At 38.8% G+C, this 20,080-nt stretch overlaps 1 protein-coding gene across 1 annotated transcript in view; it reads right to left on the bottom strand.

The window, feature by feature from the left end:
- The window catches only part of LOC149065027 (uncharacterized), an 85,355-nt gene extending 77,788 nt beyond the window's left edge, over positions 1-7,567 (bottom strand). Inside the window, exon 1 of the mRNA XM_089254346.1 lies at positions 7,114-7,567. The gene's annotated coding sequence lies outside the window, so the exon portion shown is untranslated. The remainder of the gene's footprint in view (positions 1-7,113) is intronic.
- Between the last annotated feature and the right edge of the window lie 12,513 nt (positions 7,568-20,080).

Below are 20,080 nucleotides of genomic sequence, written 5' to 3'. Positions count from 1 at the left end.
GAGGCTTTCCATGCTCTTAAAAATGCGTAGGATATTTGCTCATCATTGGGAATGCGTGAAAAGCGTGCACGCAATTTGAGATGTGTTGAGGGCTTGTTGGCTCTCTAGACATGCGCACAAGTCTTGCGTGCTATTGCACGAATGAATACGGCACGCGCGTATTCCAAGAAGTGCGTAGGAAGCTTGCTGTGACTACTAGACATTCATACGAAGCATGCGTATTCCTGGGAATGCTTAAGGAACTTGATTACCCCTTGGACATGTCCTGGAAATGCGCTGGAAGCTGATTCAGCATCACGAGCGCACACGAGGCGTGCGCATTCTTACAAATGCTTAGGAAGCTTGTTGTCCTTCCAGACATGCATACGACGCTTGCATAGTCCTAGAAATACAGAAGTGTAGGAAAGCCCGTTTACCCTTCAACATGTTCGCCTTTAGGAGACGTAAAAGGGGGATATTCGTCACTTTTTCCCACCTTGAGCACTTCTTGGAATGAGTAGATTTCTTCCATATGCCAAGAAATGCTCAGAATGTTTGCGTGTCATTACGAATGTTTTAAAAGTGTGCATACCCCCCTTGACACTTTCAACGCCTGCTTCCCCCCCCCTTCCCCCCAGATATGCACAAAAGTCTTGCGTACCGTTAGAAATGCATAGACGAATTATTAGGGCTTATTTCCAGAAATGTGTAGAAAAATTGGGTACCCTACCATCTTTTGTATTTCCCATAGTAAACTTTTAAAAGGCAAATAGAGGGCTGGTTCTGGCTGCATTGATGGCCTTTCTTGCAAAAAGATGGACTAATTTTGGATGGTCTGGACCAAGGTAATGTGGAAAATTCGTTGTCAACCCCTCTTGAATTCAAGATGACACTTCAAGGGGAGATATGATAAGATAGGTGGGAGTATAATCGAGAAGCGATCCGTATTTAAAGAATGACAACCATTATTTCTATGGGCAGATATTTTAGTTGTTTACTCTTCTTCTGGCTTCTTTTTGGCTGCGACAACTATAATTTTATGGGCTTTTTTCTAATACTATTTATTTCTCCTTTTACTTTTTCCATCCACCTTGTTGAGCAATTTGACAGTTGCGGTTTCTAATTTTGTATTTGTATTTGTATAACTATTCTCTGGTACTGAAGTTGCTCTGAAGAATGTGGGCGTTATCAATGAAATTTGCGGGAGTAAACTTGAATTTTTATGCGTATTGTCGAGCACGGCGCAATGCACGTGACACGGCGTTGACATCAGGGTAGCCACAGGCTTTCTATCAGTTGTAAAGCAATTGTAATTGTTGATATTATACTATACCGTCTCGAAGGCGGACCCCTTCCCATCCCCAGACAATGCACAGTATGTAACTGCCATCTGTCTTTCAAGTCGGAAGTGAGATATTGGCAACGTACGCAGCTGTATCCTTTCGTACGGGTTTTAGGTTTTTTTCTTCACACCACAGTATTTCCCTTCACAATAGACCAATCACAACCACTGTCCATCACTGGAGTAAGAAAAGCAAACTTTGTCGCTGCTGCGACGATGTTCGAAGATCGACTGACCGATTCATCAGACCAATTATTGAAAACTTCTCATTCAGTTGCTGGCTGTGTCCTTGACTCTATAGGGTTGATGAATCAGTCTGAACGGAACAATTACAAACTCGTCGATGACATGATACGATGCACACTTGTCAGCCATGTTTGTTTTTTCCCAGTAACGCCAATCACGTAGCGTGATTCGTAGGGAATCACGCACATCCTTGGAAATAGGAAACGGGGACTTAATCGATCCATCTATCGATTTCCGTCGCGATTACGACGCTTTTCGGAACCGGGTCCCGATACCTCGCGGTCATTGAAAAACGTGTATCATAACAGCACCCCTTAAATAGGCAAGTTCTTAAATAGGGATCAGTCTTTCCATACTAGCTGAATTGATGATATATCCGGTCGGTTAAAACCTGAATACTTTCTTTAAGGGTCATACAAAAGCTGAGTATCTTCTTCGACTGCCGTAAAAAAAGTACTTTCTTCGAGGATCGTACGGACGCTGAATATCGTCTTCGAGGGCCGAATAAAAGACGAACACCTTCTTCGAGAAACAAACAGAAGTCATAAAATCAATGTTAAAATAAAATTTAACGTTTTAAATTGCTTCGCGTGAGGGTAAATGATGATCTCGATTAACCGGATGGTTCGGAATCATAAAAAACACGATCTAAATCTCTGTCATGAGACATACAAGAGAAAGTGAATCCGAGGAATATGATCACATAGGAAACGAATTTGATCGTAATTTTCGTATAGAATCGTGGAAAGTAGGGAAAAAAAAATCGTGAATCGATCATACTTGAAAAGAAAACGTCTTAAAGATAAAATCGAATGTGATCTAAATTCTCTCTTATCTGTTTTATTTAACGGTCTTCGGTTGTATTTGACGTAGGGAAACGTTTCTATCATCTTCTCTTGTTTCGATTCGATCAACCAAAGATCCGTCAAAAGCGATCGGTTCTTTCAATGACGAAGATAAAAGGGAGATAAAAGCCGAAAGACACGGTCTATTTAATCCCTTTTAGATTCTTCACTTGAGCTACTTTCTACTTAAAAAAACGTCAAGTAGAAAACATTATTATTAAATACTTTTCTCATCGATTAATCTCTAGATAATACAGCATTTACGAGCGGCAGCAGATCCACGAGGCACACGTTCATTATTTATGCAATCGTTTCAAATTTGTCAGTTCGAGACTGGAATAGATGGCAACACCTATAGTAAACACAATAAATCCCATTGTTGTATAATTGTCAGTAATTATTTCGATTTTGATGAATTTTTGATTCGTTTTTCAACCATTTATGGGAATTGAATTAATCGAGTAAATGAATTTGATGGAAAAGTCAATCGAAAACAATTTTTTAAATATGAAAATTTAATGGTTTTTCAGCGAAAATGTTAACTAACATATTGAAAAACATAACTTTTTAGTTTTAGTTACATTATTTTTGATTAAATTTTTAGTTATTTAATTCAATTAAACAAATAATGAAATGTATATGAATAGTACGTAATAATGAAATTAATATAATTTGGAAAAATACGATTCGACGAGGTCTTTAAATTGATTTCTTTATTTTGATTGCATTTCGAATTCGGTATAATTTTACTTCTAGAATAAAATTCACATTATTTTTACGTTATGATTAGTTGAAATTAAATGCTTGATTCTCAAACCACATCGACTTTTGATGAATGTTTTGTGATAAGATTATATTTTATTCCGAATGAACTTTACTAAATTGAATTTGCTGTTAAGTTCTTTTCGTTTTCAACGACTGAATGAATGAATGAACGCCAGGGTCTCTGCCACCGGACTTATCCCGTTGCCGAGATCTCTTCCAGCCCAGCTTCGTGGCAGAGTCTGGAACAAAGTGAGTGCACCTAACAGTCTGAGTGTGTAGCTAGTGTTGTGTATGATATTTCAGTGCCGCCATCTATACTTTAAATTGTGAGTGAAGTGTAATGATTGAATATTTGTAACGTTGTAGGCCTGTTGCTCTCTGTGGCGAGACTTTTTAACGGGGAGATCGGCTCGCATTCGCGCCTCGAAGTTGGGAACCGCAGAAAAATAACTTCAGCCGATCACCACTGTGGGGTTCGAACCCGGATCCTCGCATCACGAGTCCGTCACTATAACCACTCGACCACCACAGCGGCCGTTTTCAACGACTGAAATTTAAAATTTAGTTCTGGTTTTAAAACGAAGGAACACGAAACAATAATCCAGTTTGTTTTTTTTTACAATTTGAAGTCATACAGTACTTGTGTTTACAGTACTGTTTTTGTCATACAGTACTTGTCATACAGTACTTGACGTTTAGCCAAATTTTCAAATTGAAAGAGTGTTTTCAAACCGAAAGTAAATGTTGTCGAGGTTACGAATGTAAATAGGACAAAAATAAAATCTTGTCCTGATTGAAATCGTAAATAAATGAAACTAGTTCTGTATCTCTTTAATTTTTTTCTGACTCTAAAGAAAATGAAACTAAAATTTAGATGTTTTTTGTAGTGTTCTTTGTATTGAAAGCAAACGAAACTAATATTTAGTTCATCTTTATTTTGTTGAAGAAGAAATAGCAAAAAATGTATTTTCGTTTGTAAACGAAAAGAAATTAGAATGAGGGTACGGAGATGTAATTGAAAGTAAACCGAACCACGATTTTTTCCTTTCAAATTGAAAGAAGGCAAAAAATTTATAGTATTTTTTTTGGTTTTCTGAAATCAAATTTGACAAAACTTATTTTCAATTCAATTTGAAATCAAAATAAAGCGGAACTAAGAATTAGTTGAATTTTAAACTGTAAAATAAGAAATTAACAATTTTAACTGAGTTTTTATTCGAAAGAAAACGAAACTTAACAATTTAGTTCATTTTTTCGCGATGGAAGATAACGAATAATATTATTTCAGTTCATAAATTTAAAGGAAAGAAATTAAAATTTGGTTCTGGTTTAAACTGAAACTTAGTTGTGTTTCGAATTGAAAAGGAAATTAGACTAATGTTTTATTTGTTTTTTGAAAACGAAACTAAATTCTAGTTAAATTTTCAATTCAAAAGAAAAAGAAACTAAATTCATTGAATTTTCAAGTCGTAAGAAACTAAACTAAATTCACCCCGGTTCAATTTTTAAATTGAAAGAAAACAGAAAATGAAACTAAATTCTGGTTCCATTTTCAAGTAAAAAAATGAATTAAATTCTGCTTGAATTTCCAAGTCGAAAAAAAATCAAAACTAAATTTATTCAAATTCAATTTTCAAATTGGAAGAAAACAGAAACCAAAATTAAATTCATTCCAGATCAATTTTAAAATCGAAAGAAAACAGAAAACTAAATTCCAGTTCCATTTTCAAGGAAAATAAATTAGATCCTGTTTCAATTTTCAAGTAGAAAGGAAACTAAATTAAATTTTAGTTCGATTTGCAAGTCGAAAGAAAACATTATAGTTCCATTTTTAAGTAAAGAAAAGAGATTAAATTTTTCTTGAGTTTGCAAGTCGAAAGAAAACGAAACTAAATTCATTCACTCTTTAAATTGAAACTAAAATTAAACAAAAACGAAATTAAATTAGTTCCTGTTCAATTTTCAGATTGATAGAAAACAGAAAACGAAACTAAATTCTGGTACCAGTTTCAAGTTGAAGAAAAAAAGCAATAAAATTGTGTTTGAATTTCCAAGGTGAAACTAAATTATAGTTCTATTTCCAATTCAAAGAAAACGTAATTAAGTTTTACTTGAATTTTCAAGTCAAATTTAAGAAAAAAACTAAATTTTAGTTCGATTTTCCTAGTTGGAAGAAAACGAAACTAAACTTTACACATATTTTCAAGTCCGAAGAAACGAAATGAAATTTTAGTTTCATTTTATAGTCGAGAGAAAACGAAACTAAATATTTGTTTTCAATTCTTAAATGAAAAGAAAACGAAAATGATTTCAGTTTATGAAATGAAAACGAAACTAAAATTTAGTTCTTTTTGAATTGAAAGAACGAGGGAAACAAAGATTAATTATGCTTCCAATTGGAAGAATACCAAACTCCTGAAACTGAAAATAAATTTTAATTCAGTATTTTAGTTAAAAATTTGATAAATTAAATTAAATTAATCATTTCATTGACATGCTTAAGTATTGAAAACTCTTTTAAGAAAATATAGCCTACATATTTTCTAAAAATTAATAAGTTAATTTCATCCGAAATATTATTCAGGTTCTTTCCCAATGTCTCAGGTTCACAAATCAAACATGAACAACGAGGTATTTTGATTGGTTCTGACTGGCTACGCAGTTTCATGTCTAACTAACAGTGACCTAAAATCATTATTACTGACATTATGTAATAATTATTTCATCATTGATGGCCAAAAAGCAAAAACCGATTATTAATATGAAAGTGAAATCACTCTTCAAGGGATAAGATTATCGGTGAGGTTATGCCTTAAGATTGAACCCGAGGGGACGATCGCTACTTCAAAAGGGTTAAAATAATTTTCAGGTCATAGGGAAAGTGCCATTTGGTGCCTTTACCGTAGCTATGTAATGTGTGAGAAGGCCTTAATTACGATAGTTGTCTTAAATGTCTTCCTTCTTCGTAGCATTACGTAATCTTTGTATTCGTGAGCTTCGATCTGGAACATTGAAATTCCGGGTAATCAGAAAGAATAATAATCGATCAACTAACTTCGGGCAATATTAGACTATTTGCATAAACTGTTCAGCACGGGTTTTCGCCACACCACATAGTACTTAAGATATTGAAGAATCCCATTGTAATGGGATTAAGTATGCTTGTGGGAACCACGTTAATTATGGTACGCATTTCAGAAGTTATTGTTGAAGCCGAGAAACCAATACAAATATACAAATACAAATACAACGCCACAACAGGCAAAATGCCCAACGAGGTGGCTGATAAAAAGATGCCCATAAAAATATGGTTGTCATATGTTTCAAAAATACAGCAACCCCATTAAAAATGCAATTAACACAAATTACAAACAATATATACACATGATAAAATATTATACAATGCCCATAAAGAATACTTATGGTTGTCTTATTCTAAGAATGGATAGCTTCTCGATTTCTCGAATCTTGCGGGACAGTTTTCGGTTTGTTCGGACAGTCATCCCACTTCGACGAAAGTTTTAGATATCGCTTATATACGAATGGCGATTATAATTTCTTTTTTTTAACCATCATGAAGAACGTTGTAAGCGGGAAAACACTCTAAACGGGTAATCTCGACGAGCATACGTGAAAGGTAACCACGAAGTCGTATTAAGCGCGGAGATAGGTCCAAAATTGTAGATTTATATGAAGAACCTATAGAAAATATCAATTCCATATACCGCATACAAATAAAATCACAACACGTGGTTCATTAGATGAAAACGAAACCAATCTACAATGGGAAGTCGGTGTCTTTCCGGAGCATAAAAATTCAAATTATAGCCTATGATATTCACCAATTACTTACATTCATAAGATATTTAGACAACTTGAATAGATTTCGGATAATCCCGAGACCGGATGATCCGATAAGCATAAAGCTTTACTCACCGGGCAATATATTCCTCTTAGAACTTCGAAATATCTTGTCGTCTGCCTTCGTATAAATTCACATACACCAATATCGCACACTCGTCTTCGATCTTTTATTTCCCCCTTTCCTTCCCGGAACGAGGCGGGAAGACCACGGCGTGTGCAACGTTCCTCGGTAAGGGACGTTTTCGCAGACGACAGCAGCAGCCAGAGAAGTTGAGAGAGAGAGAGAGATAGCGGCGACTGATCTTCACACACAACGCGCCGTTGAGATACTCATCCAAACTGGTCTTCTCCTTTTCTCTCTTTTTCACATTCGGTTTCGATGATGTTGTGTTTGTGTGTGTTTTAAGAAATAAAAGGGAACAGGTTTTCCTTCCAAAGTTATGCCCTATATTTTCACTGGTTCGCACATGCGCAACTTGGAACCGATGCTCCTCAAGGCGTCGTCTTCGTTGTTTCTTGTAAGTATGTATGCATGTATGTATGTATGTATGTATGTTGTAGCTTTCTTTGTACCAGTCCTAGTTCTCTCCTAGAAAAGTGGAATGGAAAAAGAAAACCGGGAGACAACCAGCGAGTGACAAGCCATGCTTACTGATGAAGGATATCGCCATCATCATCATCGTCCAAGAAGTATGATAGGCATGATATGAGGAGGAACGTAAGACCATCGCTCTTTTATTGCGGTAGGAAAAAAAAACAACTACAAATAAATGAGAATAATGATCGGGTGCTTAAGTATGATAGAAATGTATGCGGAACTGTTCGTGCTGTCTATTTTGATGGTAGTGGAGTGTACGAGTGTCGTATTGAAAATGAAAGGACAATATGTAGACATTGGTATGTCCACGCGAAGAGGAAAAACTACAGAGTTTTTTTTGTTGTTTCCGTCTTGCAGACTAGACCGCTCGTTCGGGTGCGTAAACCGCGGCTCCCGGGCCAATTTGGTGCATTCGAGAATTTTTTGTACGGTCAGACGAGAAATTTGAAAAAATAGATGCATTTAAATCGATTTTTTATCGGTGCTTTTTCATTTTAATTTGGCCAGTCGAGGAAGTTATTCGACTACTACACGGCTCGCGATAAGTAGTTCAGCTTTTACATAAAATTAACTAAGCCCCACACAGTAAGTATAAATCGGCTCTTATACTGCCCTCGAAAAATTAATTCAAATCTTATACTATCTTCGAAAAAGTAATTTGGTTATCATACACGGCTCGTAAAAAAAAATTCAGCTTTTACACAGCCTGTGAAAAAGTAAATGAGTTCTCATACTTATGTAGAAAAAGATGTCCTCCAGACTTGTTAATGCAAGAGATACAGTTCACTTATTGGTGTCGGCTGAACTGTCTTGTGTCCACTCAGTGCGTCACATGCGTTGTTCTGAGTGATTTTCTGGACTTTCCTACTTATAAGCGCAAAACAATTTGCAATAATTCCATTAGTCGCATCGATAGCCGAATAGAAAGGAATTACTGTACTTCGAATTCCTCAAAGGGTTGTTTTCAAGCAACCATCTTGCCATTGACCGATCGACGTATCTATAATTTAGAAATTATGATGGAGAAAACGAGAGCTCAATGATCGATACTTCTCGCCAACTAGCAACGGCAAGCTATACCACTCCATTAATCAGTGCTTAACTTAAACCAGTAATTAAATAAACATGAAACACAAGCTAAAGATATAGTGTGTTCAGTCTATATAATCATGTGAAAAATAATCCCCGTCCATACGTAACAAAGTTCACTACAGCAGTGCCAGACGGTGGTGGTCAGACTCCATATGTATATTCTCGAAGGGCAATCCAATCAGGGGCATACGCCGAGAATCGACGTTTGGAGGGGCCACAGAGGGCTTAGGGGGTTATAATGAATTTTTTAAACTTCCTGACGTAATATGGCCACTTGAATGGCCCCTTATACATATTTAGGGGTTTAGTAAGCCTTCCACGCTATCAAAGAGGTACTTCGTCTTCTACGCATTTCTAGAGATAACGTATGTGTATATAGAATGTGTCTAGTATTTCTCTTACATATTTCAAAAGGTGATGCCATTCACATGCTCGTATGCATTTCAAGCGATATGCACGCCTCGTACACATTTTTAGAGGTTAAGTAAACCACCTATGAAATTTTAATAAGTTGAGCAAGCCTTCTATACTTCGTAGCTATTCAAGATTCATCTTCCACGCATTTCTAGTGGTCAGAAAGTCTCCCGTACATTTCTACAGATATGATAGCCTCTCGCCTGTATTTCAAGGGGGATACGCAAGTCTGCTGCACATCTGAAGGAGTATGTGCATTTTCAGGAGTAATCAAGTCTGGAACGCAACATGGAATATGCAACATGTCTCTTATGCGCATTTCCCGGGATATGGAAATCTCTCACACATTTCAAGTCGTAAGCACTCATCACGCGCATTTCAAAGGGTACGCACGTATCCTACGCGATTCCAAAGGGTACGTGAAGCCCGAAAGGTTCGACAACCAATGCACTATACCAACGTTTCCCAAAGGGTGCGTCGCGGTGAGCTGGAGATATTGCTTCGTGTGCCTATTTATGCTTTCAAGTAGTTCTTGTACAAGAGAAAATATATACCACATACTATTCTGGGGAGCTGCAGGTGAATCATGGATTGGGCAAGGGAGCCGCTGTTTACGAAAGTTTGTGAGAGAGAGAGAGAGAGAGAGAGAGATCCACAGCACTATACAATAAGAACTAGTGGTTTATTCGATGAGAAGTAAATAATTCTTCGATTTTTAGTGTATTTTCTATGACTTTTCTCCAATCTAATATCCTTGCACATCGGATCTATTGCTAACAATGCTCATGGCAATCGATTTTGAACACACTGTATGTGCGTATCACTTTCCAAACAAAACCAAACGACAACAAAAAACAAGTCCGATACTATTAAGGCCTACATCTTCATCTACTTTAGGACGATTTGCATGGGTCCCACCTCATTAAGATAAACGTCTTCAGTCACATACGGCTTCGATCGTTCAGAGGACTGACTATTGCTGCCACGGGGGGAATCGGATTATAATCCATACATAACGTTAATCCCTGCACTGATTATGTGATCTCTCTGCGCATCGCTTTTTTTATTTTATAACCCAAATACCATCTCGCAATTACGTCTCGTGAGAACGGTATGTGTATCAACAACGTATTTCACGTAGACAGAAGAATGATAATCTTCCATTTCTTCCCACGGGAGCGTTTAGTCCTTCATTTGCATAAAACTTTGTCCTTGAAAGAGTTTTTACTCGATACCCCCCTTCAGCGTACGTTTCGCACGCGTTTCTAGAAAGAGCATCGATGAAAGCAGAACTAATTTCATGACCCAATAAATATCGATGAAAGGGATTTCGTTTTAAGAAAAAGAAATCGAATCTATTTATACAAAAGAAAAAAACTTTCGGTTGAATAACGATTGCGCTTCGGACGCCGTTGATGAATCTTTTTTTTGTGGAAAAGCGGCTTCGAATCCGAATGAATTATTATTAAAGACTCTGCCGCGGGTAGAGGTCAATGTTGCAAAAGTAGGCGAACATCATGGTGCCATTATGATCGAAGTCATAACACGTGTTATGTAAATTATTTGTCAATCATCTTCAATTCGTATTGGATTGTGCAATAAAGAGAATGCGTTTCTTTTTCTTTTCTCGGAGAACGGAAGTTTGCCCACGTGGCCCCTTCGGACATTCCTTAGATAGACGAGGTCCACTTTTACCCGGTCCAAGTTCCTGGAAACTTCGCGCGACGTAAGTCCCATTCGCCACGCTGATTGGGAAAAAGGTCCCGTTCCTGGAGCACTGTCTTGGGGGGTTTCGCTTCTCTCGATGGGATTCGTGATTAATAGAGCCCGGAAGTTCAGGCAAAATGATATAACTCTTTTGAGCTGAACTCATCTTTTCCTTCCACGTTTCTGTCGGATTCTTATACCACATGGCTGCTCCATACGCGTAAATACGTTCTACTATTGTGATGTAAAGTAACCTTCTCAGTTGTTGCCGCAGTCCCCATCGTGAACTGCTGCACTCTGTCCACTTGTCTGTCTAGATGGCTATACCAGTTCAGGTCATCATCTATATGCACCCCTAGATAGGTCAGAGCTGTTGTTGTTTCAGTAAAATCATCTTGCAGGTTGGAGGTCTTTTTTGTGAGAGAAAGAGAAATCGAGTTTTTTGTAGCGAAATTCGAAGCTTCTGTTTCCGTAGCCATTCGTATATTGGTTTTAATGCTTCCTCGGCTCTTCTCACTACTCCTTCGACTGTGGGGTCTGAGATCTGCACACATATCATCGGCGTAGGCCTGGAGCCTCACGTCCGTTGGCTATGTTGTTTTATAAGGAGCTCATCCATTACCAGATTCCACAGCAAGGGTTCCGAGCACGACCCTTGTGGACAGACTTTTGTTTGTTCGTGGTACACTCTTCCTTCGTCCGAATTCATCGTCACTTTTCTATCTCTGAGGATATCCATTGTTATTTGTTTCGATCGTTCAGGAATCGGTAGTTCTGCAAGTTTATCTCTTATTGATGGGTATTGTCAAATGCGCCCTGGATGTCAAGTGAGATTATTGCCATGCTTTTCTGTTCTCCTCTTCTTCTTTTTACTTCTTCCATAATGTCCGAGAGAGCATTCTACGTAGATTTTCCAGGTCTGAACCCGTACTGTTGTGGGCGCCACCAGTCCGTATATTCTTTGTGTCAAAATTTTGTCTAAAACTTTCCCAATCGTGCATAAGAGCGACACTGGCCCGAAAGATTTAAGATCGTTCGGATCTCTTCCCATGTTTCAGAAATAAGAGGATGTGTCCAACTTTAAAATGGCTAAGAAAAGTTCTCAGTTTGAAGCATTTGGTGAATGGAGCCATCAGTATTACTTTACTTGATGTGTTGATGACTTTGAGTATCTTGATGTTTATAAAGTCTATACCTTGCGCCTTTTTATCATCTAATTTTGAGATGATTCGGTGGATTTCTTCATTTGTTATTGGTTTGTCCTCGTTTCTCGTTTGTTACATTTCATTTGTAGTTTGACGACAAGAGTTTTTGTTGTTCGTTTCACCTTCATTTTCGCTGTTCGTATCACTTTCTCTCTCTCGTGATCAGTTGGATATAATTTTTGAAGTTGAAAAATTTTGAGTCGTTCTCGGATTGTCATTCCATGTTTTCCTATCATCAGGGGCGGTCTTAGGCCGGGATTACGCTATAAAAGTTTGATAAAAGTCCTTTTATAAAACTTGAAAAATGCTACCAATAAGATCACCGGTCGCATTTTCTAGAATGTAACCAATAATCTTATTGGTGGCATTTTTGAAGTTTTATAAAAGGACTTTTATCAAAGTTTTCTAGTGTAATCCCGGCCTTAGAGCATTGCGACCGGTGCACCTATATATGTAGAGTACATAACGATTATGGTCAGATAAAAATACATGCTCTCTCTCGAGCTCTTTTCGTTTACCCCTGCAGGAGATTTTGGTGGGAAACGCAATTTCTTTCTCTTTTGTTGTGCAGTAAAAAATAAAAATAATGGAGGAATCACCCCCCTTGGTCACCCAATTTTTCAACTGTTTTCCTGTGTTGTGGGGAGTATTACAAGAATTGAAGGTGTCTTCTGATGTGGGAAATATTTTGAGCCAGAGGCCTTTCATGCCTCTTTTTCCCCCCGACTTGTATTACTTTTATTAAAAACGCAGAATCGAATCGCCAATACAGTACAGTATTTTAAATACGGATCCTGCACTTGGGCCTCGTTCCTACCTGTAACACGAGGAGAAACAAAAATGTGGTCACACGAGAAAACCCATGCACTTTGGCGTAAATGTGTGACGTTTTGATTTTTTAATGTTTTTAAATGTCATAATTAAATCAAACAAGTTCGGTTCTTATGCTTGTTTACTACTAGTTAAATAGCAGTAATCCCATTCTAGAAGAAGCTTTTCCGACTTCTTCGTCCCTTAATATCCAACGGAGAGGTGGGTGAAGGGGCGATGGGGACGATCACCCCACCTAGAGTCTGATAATATGGTAGAATGAATCTGTCCCGTATTTTACGGGACTTTTTTTTCTTCTCTGACACATCATTCTGGACCCGCGCCTGGGGGTGGAGGGGCGCTGACTATTGTTTTTGCACCGGGTGCCACTTGGTCTAAGACCGGCCCTGCCTATCATAGTGTAGAGCTTCAATATTCTTATATGTGTTATTATTATTATTATTGTTATACTTTGCACATTGGCTCTCTCACCAAGCACGCTATGGTCACGTGAAAGAATCTCAGTACATTCTGTACAGAAGCACGAGATGACCACGTGACCGGATGCACCTTCGAGGTGTGTTTTGGCGCTAGGTCCCGAGTTCGAACCCCACCGTCGCCACAGTGATGGTCGGCTGAAGTTGGTTTTCTGTGGTTCTCGACTTCAAGGAGCGAATCCGATCTCTCCTTTAAAAAGGCTCGCCACAGAGAGCGACAGACCTACAAACAGTTCAAATGTAATTCAACGCACCACTCACTTCACTTCTGAAATATATATGGCAGCACTGCACTACAGCCGCTGTCGTGGTCGAGTGGTCATAGTGACGGGCTCGCATCGCGAGGATCCGGGTTCAAACCCTACCGTCGCCGCAGTGGTGATCGGCTGAAGTTGTTTTTCTGCGGTTCCCAACTTCGAGGCGCAAATACGAGCCGATCTCCCCCCGTTAAAAAGTCTCGCCGCAAAGAGCAACAGGCCTACAACGTTATAATTATTCATTATTCATTCACTACAACGTATATAATTATTCATTACACTTCACGCTCTATGAGTTGAGGAAAAAAACTCAAGTTTAAAAAATTGATAGAAGATGGCAGCAATACCCATAACGAGCATTACACAGAAACAAACTTCACCGAAGGTTCACTATACATACACACATATTCCAACAAGTACCAATTCATTAGAAGTAGCACTGTACTACACACGCACTCAGACTGTTAGGTACACACGCAGTTACACTTCCTGCGCAGCTCACTGGGTAGTAAATCGGCCATGGATGGTGATAGAGCTGAGTTGTGCTCGGTTTGAAAGAAAGAAAGATTAGGTTATCAGAGTTTCGTTACATATTGCCTGTATTGTCTCTATTACTTTATCCGTAGTATCCTCCAACTGTTCTCTTGTGTTGGTCTGTCTACTCATTACTTACTGGAGCGGCGCCACCCCCGGCCGCACACATCAGCTGCTAAAAGGCCGCTTGCAGTCGGACCTGGAGTAAAAGCAGAACACATGCTTAATAGAGACGAGCAAGAACTACACGAACCCTCCTGAAAGTGGAGCAGACCCTTCACAATCTAAAAGGCCCGAGAGGCCACAGCTTTTGGTGGGACCCGAAAAAAATTTTGCGTGGTTGAGGGCATCTCCATCTCCAAAATCATGGTTAAGAAAAATGCTCATCAACAAGCACCATATAAAAAATAGGGCCTAAACTAGAACTGTACAGTGTACATATCTGACATTACAGAATAAGAATTTGTATACATAATTATTCAGCGCCATCTCACGAGAACAAAAACAACTGTGATAAAATTCAATAACGAAAATTTTTTGGCACGAAAAGGTTTGCGACTATTCGGTCTCTCGATTTCGTTTTTGGAACACTGGCAACTGCTCAGCCCCTTTCGTCTCCGTACGGAAAATGTTTTTGGGCCGTGATAATGAGTCGGGGGTCCTCCATCCCTTCGTCAAGGATTTCGTTTTCGGCACACCGACAGTTGCTGGGCCCCCTTCGTCTCCTTGCGGAAAATGTTTTAGGCACTTGATAATGAGTCGGGGGTCCTCCATCCCTTCGTCAATAATTTTGTTTTCGCTACACCGACTGTGCCTGGGCCCCCTTCGTCTCCGTACGGAACATATTTATGGCACGTGATAACGAGTCGAGGGCCCTCCATCCGTTCTCCAATGATTTGGTTTTCGGCACACCGACATTTGCTGGGCCTCCTTCCTCTCCGTTAAAAAAAATGTTTTTGGCACGTGATGAGTCACGAGCCCTCCATTCCTTCGTCAATGATTGCATTTTCGGCACAACGACAATTGCTGGGCTCTCTTCGTCTTCGTACAGAAAATGTTTTTGGGCACGCGATAATGAGTCGGGTGCCCTCCATTCCTTCGTCAATGATTTGGTTTTCGGCACACTGACAGTTTCTGGGCCCCTTCGTCTCCGTACGAGATAGATAGAACTGCTCACAACCCCGGACTGATGCAAAGCACCCAAAAGAGGCAGAGTTGTGCCGGAAAAGTTAGCAAAGATTTATACGTCTATTATTATATTTATTTCGTCTCCGTAAGGAAAATGTTTTTTGAATTGACAGTTGCGGGTCCCCCTTCGTCTTTGTTCGGAAAATGTTTTTGGTAGACCACGTGATAATGAGTCGAGGGTCCTCCATCCCATCGGCGGGACAATTTTCATTTGAACGTGCATTTTATTCTATGAATTATGGCTTGCGACTTTGGACGAGTAAAAAAAATCAGGTTCATCCCACAATCTCTTGGACTTTTTACCCACTAGGGTCGTCTTTATGTAGGGTTTCCATTTTCCAAAACCGAGAGAGAGATTGGCTGCGCGCGCAACCTTACTGACTTCACCCATCTCAATTTCCACAATAGATGGCGCGACTATTGCGAATAATCAAACCTGCAGTGACAATAATTTTTCAAACAGAACTGCTGGAAAGAAGCAAAAAGTTCTGGAATTTCGACGGCTATATATCCCTCTTGGGACAGAGCGTGGCCCATGTCTGGACTTACAGTTGTCTCCCTTAACACATTCAATGCCGCCACAACATACTCAACACCACCACATGACACACAATATCACCACACACATCACCGAGGGAGCAAGTCCATTCGCTCGTAACACTCAATTCGGGTGGAAAGGGGGGGGGGGAAACCCTCACGTGGGTGTCGCGACGCAAAAAACCCCGTCAATTTTTATCATCAAAAATTGATGTTCAAAATAGCAAGTATGAAAGTTCTGCTCAAGTATTCAGTGCGGTGCCTTCAGAATATACAAGTTGTATATATATATACATGTATATTTTTTAAACAATTCAAAAATTCTGCCACACAATCCGGTTTGCAAGTTCAACTCTCATCATTCATTCCCCTCCCCCCCTTAAAAGTTCCATCAACATGTAATTATATGTGGACAACAGTATATGCGGTTAAATATGGCTAAATGCTGATAAAAGTTCTATCGCAACACAAAAATTCAAATGTATGTATTCGCAGGCATTTTCAATTTAGCTATATATATAAAATTGATTTTCTGTCTGTGTGTCTGTGTGTGTGTGTATGTTCTCTATACAAATCTACAATTTTAGATCGATCGTCACCAAATTTTGCATATATACCAAATGGGACCCTACTTGAACGATAGGCTACTTTAAAATTTCGTCAGAGCAGGGCAAATGCCCCAAATGGGCAAAAAAACTGTCGGGCAACAATGGTTTTTTGGGCCTCAACAATCACTTTCCGAACGTTTACTTTGGTTACCGTGGTTCCCTAGCAATGCGTTTCAGACGTGTTTATGCCTTTACAATGGTTTGTCACTTCTCTAATCCTGTTACCATATGTGTAGTAGTTTATGCCTTTATAATGGTTTGCCACTTTTTCAATCCTCCCAGTAATGAGGCTTTTCGAATAGACGTCATAATCATCATCAGCATCAGTTTGAGGGCCAGGCAAAGGATGATTCCCATAGAAATCAGTGTTAAAATTTCCGATTTTACTGTAGAAATGCGGAAATTTGATGGGGGTTTTCCGCCACATCAATAATTTTAAAAATTGTATTGGATTCTCAACTTTTTAAATATTGAGTTCGCTTAGAGATACACGAAGTCCAGGAGATTAAATAGGAAGTAATTTGTCCCGGACCTACTTTTGAGTTGGATATTCATGCAATAACATTTATTTCATCTTCTTATATTTATATCTTCTCAAGCATGAAAATTAATGTCTCCGTATTGTGTCTTTTCATATTCAACTGCATAAATTCACATATAGTTTAGGTTGTTTTAAAATTAATTATGGGCCCATAAAGTACATCGAAGAAATTCCACAGCTTTAATTAAGCATTTTTGGGAGCTGAAATAGGCAGATATGGATAACTTGAAGTTCAAAAGGTGGGGAGGGGGGGGGGGGAATCGAAATACTTAGCGCCCTTAAAAAAGGAAAGAAAATATTTTTATTTCTACGTTTCTTTAAATCTAGATTTGTTTATTTTATGAGTCACGCAGAAAGTCCCCATATTGGTTAACGTGGGCACAATTTGTATGTCAGGCCCGTCATTTGGGGGGCGTTGCCCCCCTCCCCTTCTGGCTTTTGAAAATACACTAAAAATGGTGTATATATATATACACACACACAAATATATATATACATTGAGCACTTGTGCTTTGCCCCCACCCCCAGGAAAAAGTTGAAATGTCGGCCCTGTGTTGTATGTCCCTCAAAGAAAGAGGGAGATATCACGTGATCCAAAAACCCTCATTGAAGAGAACCCGGGCAGCGCCGGGTATTATAGCTAGTAGTATATATACATTATTTAGAAAATTTCCCGTATCAGAGAAGAAGAAAAATGACTTATAGCAATTCCCAGTCTAAGTGCATTATCTGCCTAGGTCTCCTGTATTTCTTTCGGACCCCTATGTCGTAATTCACTATTTCTTTATGATGTTCAAAATCTGAATTTAGCATTCTATCGAATTGATCAGAGTTTAATTGTTCGATGTATGTAAATATGTATATGTGGAATATTCAAATCAGTTCTTATGTTGGCTCCTCTTACATACCAAGGTGCACCCACAAATCTTTTCAGGATTTTGTTTTGAGTAACTTGTCATTTTTTAATATTTGTTTTACAAGCCTGGGTCCACGCAGGTGATGCATATAGCATTGTTGGTCTTAGAATCGACTTGTAAAGAATTGTTTTGTTTTTTAATGTGAGTTTAGCTTGGGGGAAAGCTATTCGATCTAATATTCCCAGAACTCTGTTTGTTTTGTTGCTGACATGATCGATGTGATCTGTAAATGATAAATTTTTGTTTAATATGCAACCTAGGTATTAAATTTTTCTTTCTGGCCTTAGTATTTGGTTACCTATGTATAAGCGCCTATCAGGCAATTTGCGTCTCCTAGTGAACCAAATAGGAAACCTGAAAAGGAGGACAAAAGGGCGAGTTTTCCGAAGCATAAGGAGGACGGTCAGTAACCCTATCTTTAGGGTCGGCGTACGAGGAGCCGTCCTCGGCATTTATGAATTTTTCTTTGATAAAATTATATTTTTGGTCGATGAATTCTTGAAATTTCGTCACACAGCAATGAAATTTTTCCATAAGGATTCGTTTATGAAAATTTTCCCCGAAATTAATAAAAATTTCTCAAATATCACTCTCTCTTTCTTTCCAGAGAAAACTACGGAGGTTGAAATGCAGTATTGCCATCTTTTAACGAATATCAGAACAAAAAACTCTCGATCAACAAAGCGTGGTGCTGCCATCTATGATTTTCATGCAACTTGTCCGAAAGTGATTCCGCTGAACATTCCCACGTGGGGTGAGTAGATGAGCTTCTTGCGAAACCGGGACACAACAAGGAATCCGTTAAAAAGAACCGGGACATTTCCGCAAGAAGCTCATCTACTCATCCCACGTGGGAATGTTCAGCAGAATCACTTTCGGACAAGTTGCATGAAAATTATAGATGGCAGCACCAAGCTTTGTCAATAGAGAGTTTTTTGTTCTGATATTCCTTAAAAGATGACGATACTGCATTTCCACCTCCGTAGTTTTCTCTGAAAAGAGGGAGAGAGAGAGAGAGAGTGATATTTGAGTAGGCTGACCATATTTCCTCGAGATAAATACGGGACATTGCGTTTCCAAATACGGGAAAATACGGGACATCGCCAATTATCGCCAAAACCAAACAAAGTTGCCAAATATTGTTGAAATTACGGAAAAATCCCCATGGCGGGAAATGATGCAAATTGCAGTGGATTACAATGTATTCCACGAAAGACAAACGTTCAATCAAATGTGGGTAATTAATATTGTTATATATAGTTGTAATTATTGTAAAATAATTTATGAGTTGAAAAAATAATGTCAATCTTTGACTTCAATAAAGAATAAAAATTCAAGTTGGCTTCGTGTAAAATACCAGAAAAACCGGGACACTTTTGCCAAAAAGTCGGGACGGCCAAAAAAACAGGAAATACCGGGACTGTCCCGGGAAATACGGGACGTATGGTCACCCTATATTTGAGAAATTTTTATTAATTTCGGGGAAAATTTTCATAAACGAATCCTTATGGAAAAATTTCATTGGTGTGTGAGGAAATTTCGAGAATTCATCGACCAAAAATATAATTTTATTACAGAAAAATTGATAAATGCCGGAGGGGGGGGGGGGCGATGGCTCGAGCTCACCTGCCACCCGTGTACGAATCCTCGCGTACCGACCCTGAAGGTAGGGTTATCAACAGTCCTCCTTTTTGATGTCATTTCAAGCGTCCTCCTACGTTTCGAATCTTCGTTGCCACGCGTTTGAAAAAATTTCATCCTCTTCTAAGCGTTTTCTAGCTGCTGCATTCGTTTATTTCTTCAGGTTTTATCAGCTATGAAATGCTAAAATTTTTGGGGGCACATTCGTCCAGAGACCTCACGTCTTTACCGTGTGTAAATATTTTTTACCCTCAATGCTATGAATAACAGGGAGTAGCTTTTGGAAGCTGAAAATCCCTGAACAATCAAGAGTCAAAGAGTGGGTAAATGTTTAGTTAACTGAACAGAGAGTTAACTTCCGAGAGTGGAAAGAAATCCAAGAGTGCGAGGTTTGATTCTTATCTATAGCTTCCAGGTGTGATGAACTTCAAGTGCGTGGAAACTTCCAGTGAAGTTTTAAATGCACATCATCGAGCCGTCCCCGGCATTTATG

The sequence above is a fragment of the Pholcus phalangioides genome, unplaced genomic scaffold, assembly GCF_987345545.1.
Source record: "Pholcus phalangioides strain wild (caught in Gottingen) unplaced genomic scaffold, Ppha-v1.0 ptg000041l_1, whole genome shotgun sequence".
In the NCBI taxonomy this organism is placed as follows: domain Eukaryota; kingdom Metazoa; phylum Arthropoda; class Arachnida; order Araneae; family Pholcidae; genus Pholcus; species Pholcus phalangioides.
This window is presented reverse-complemented; position numbering and strand designations above follow the sequence as displayed.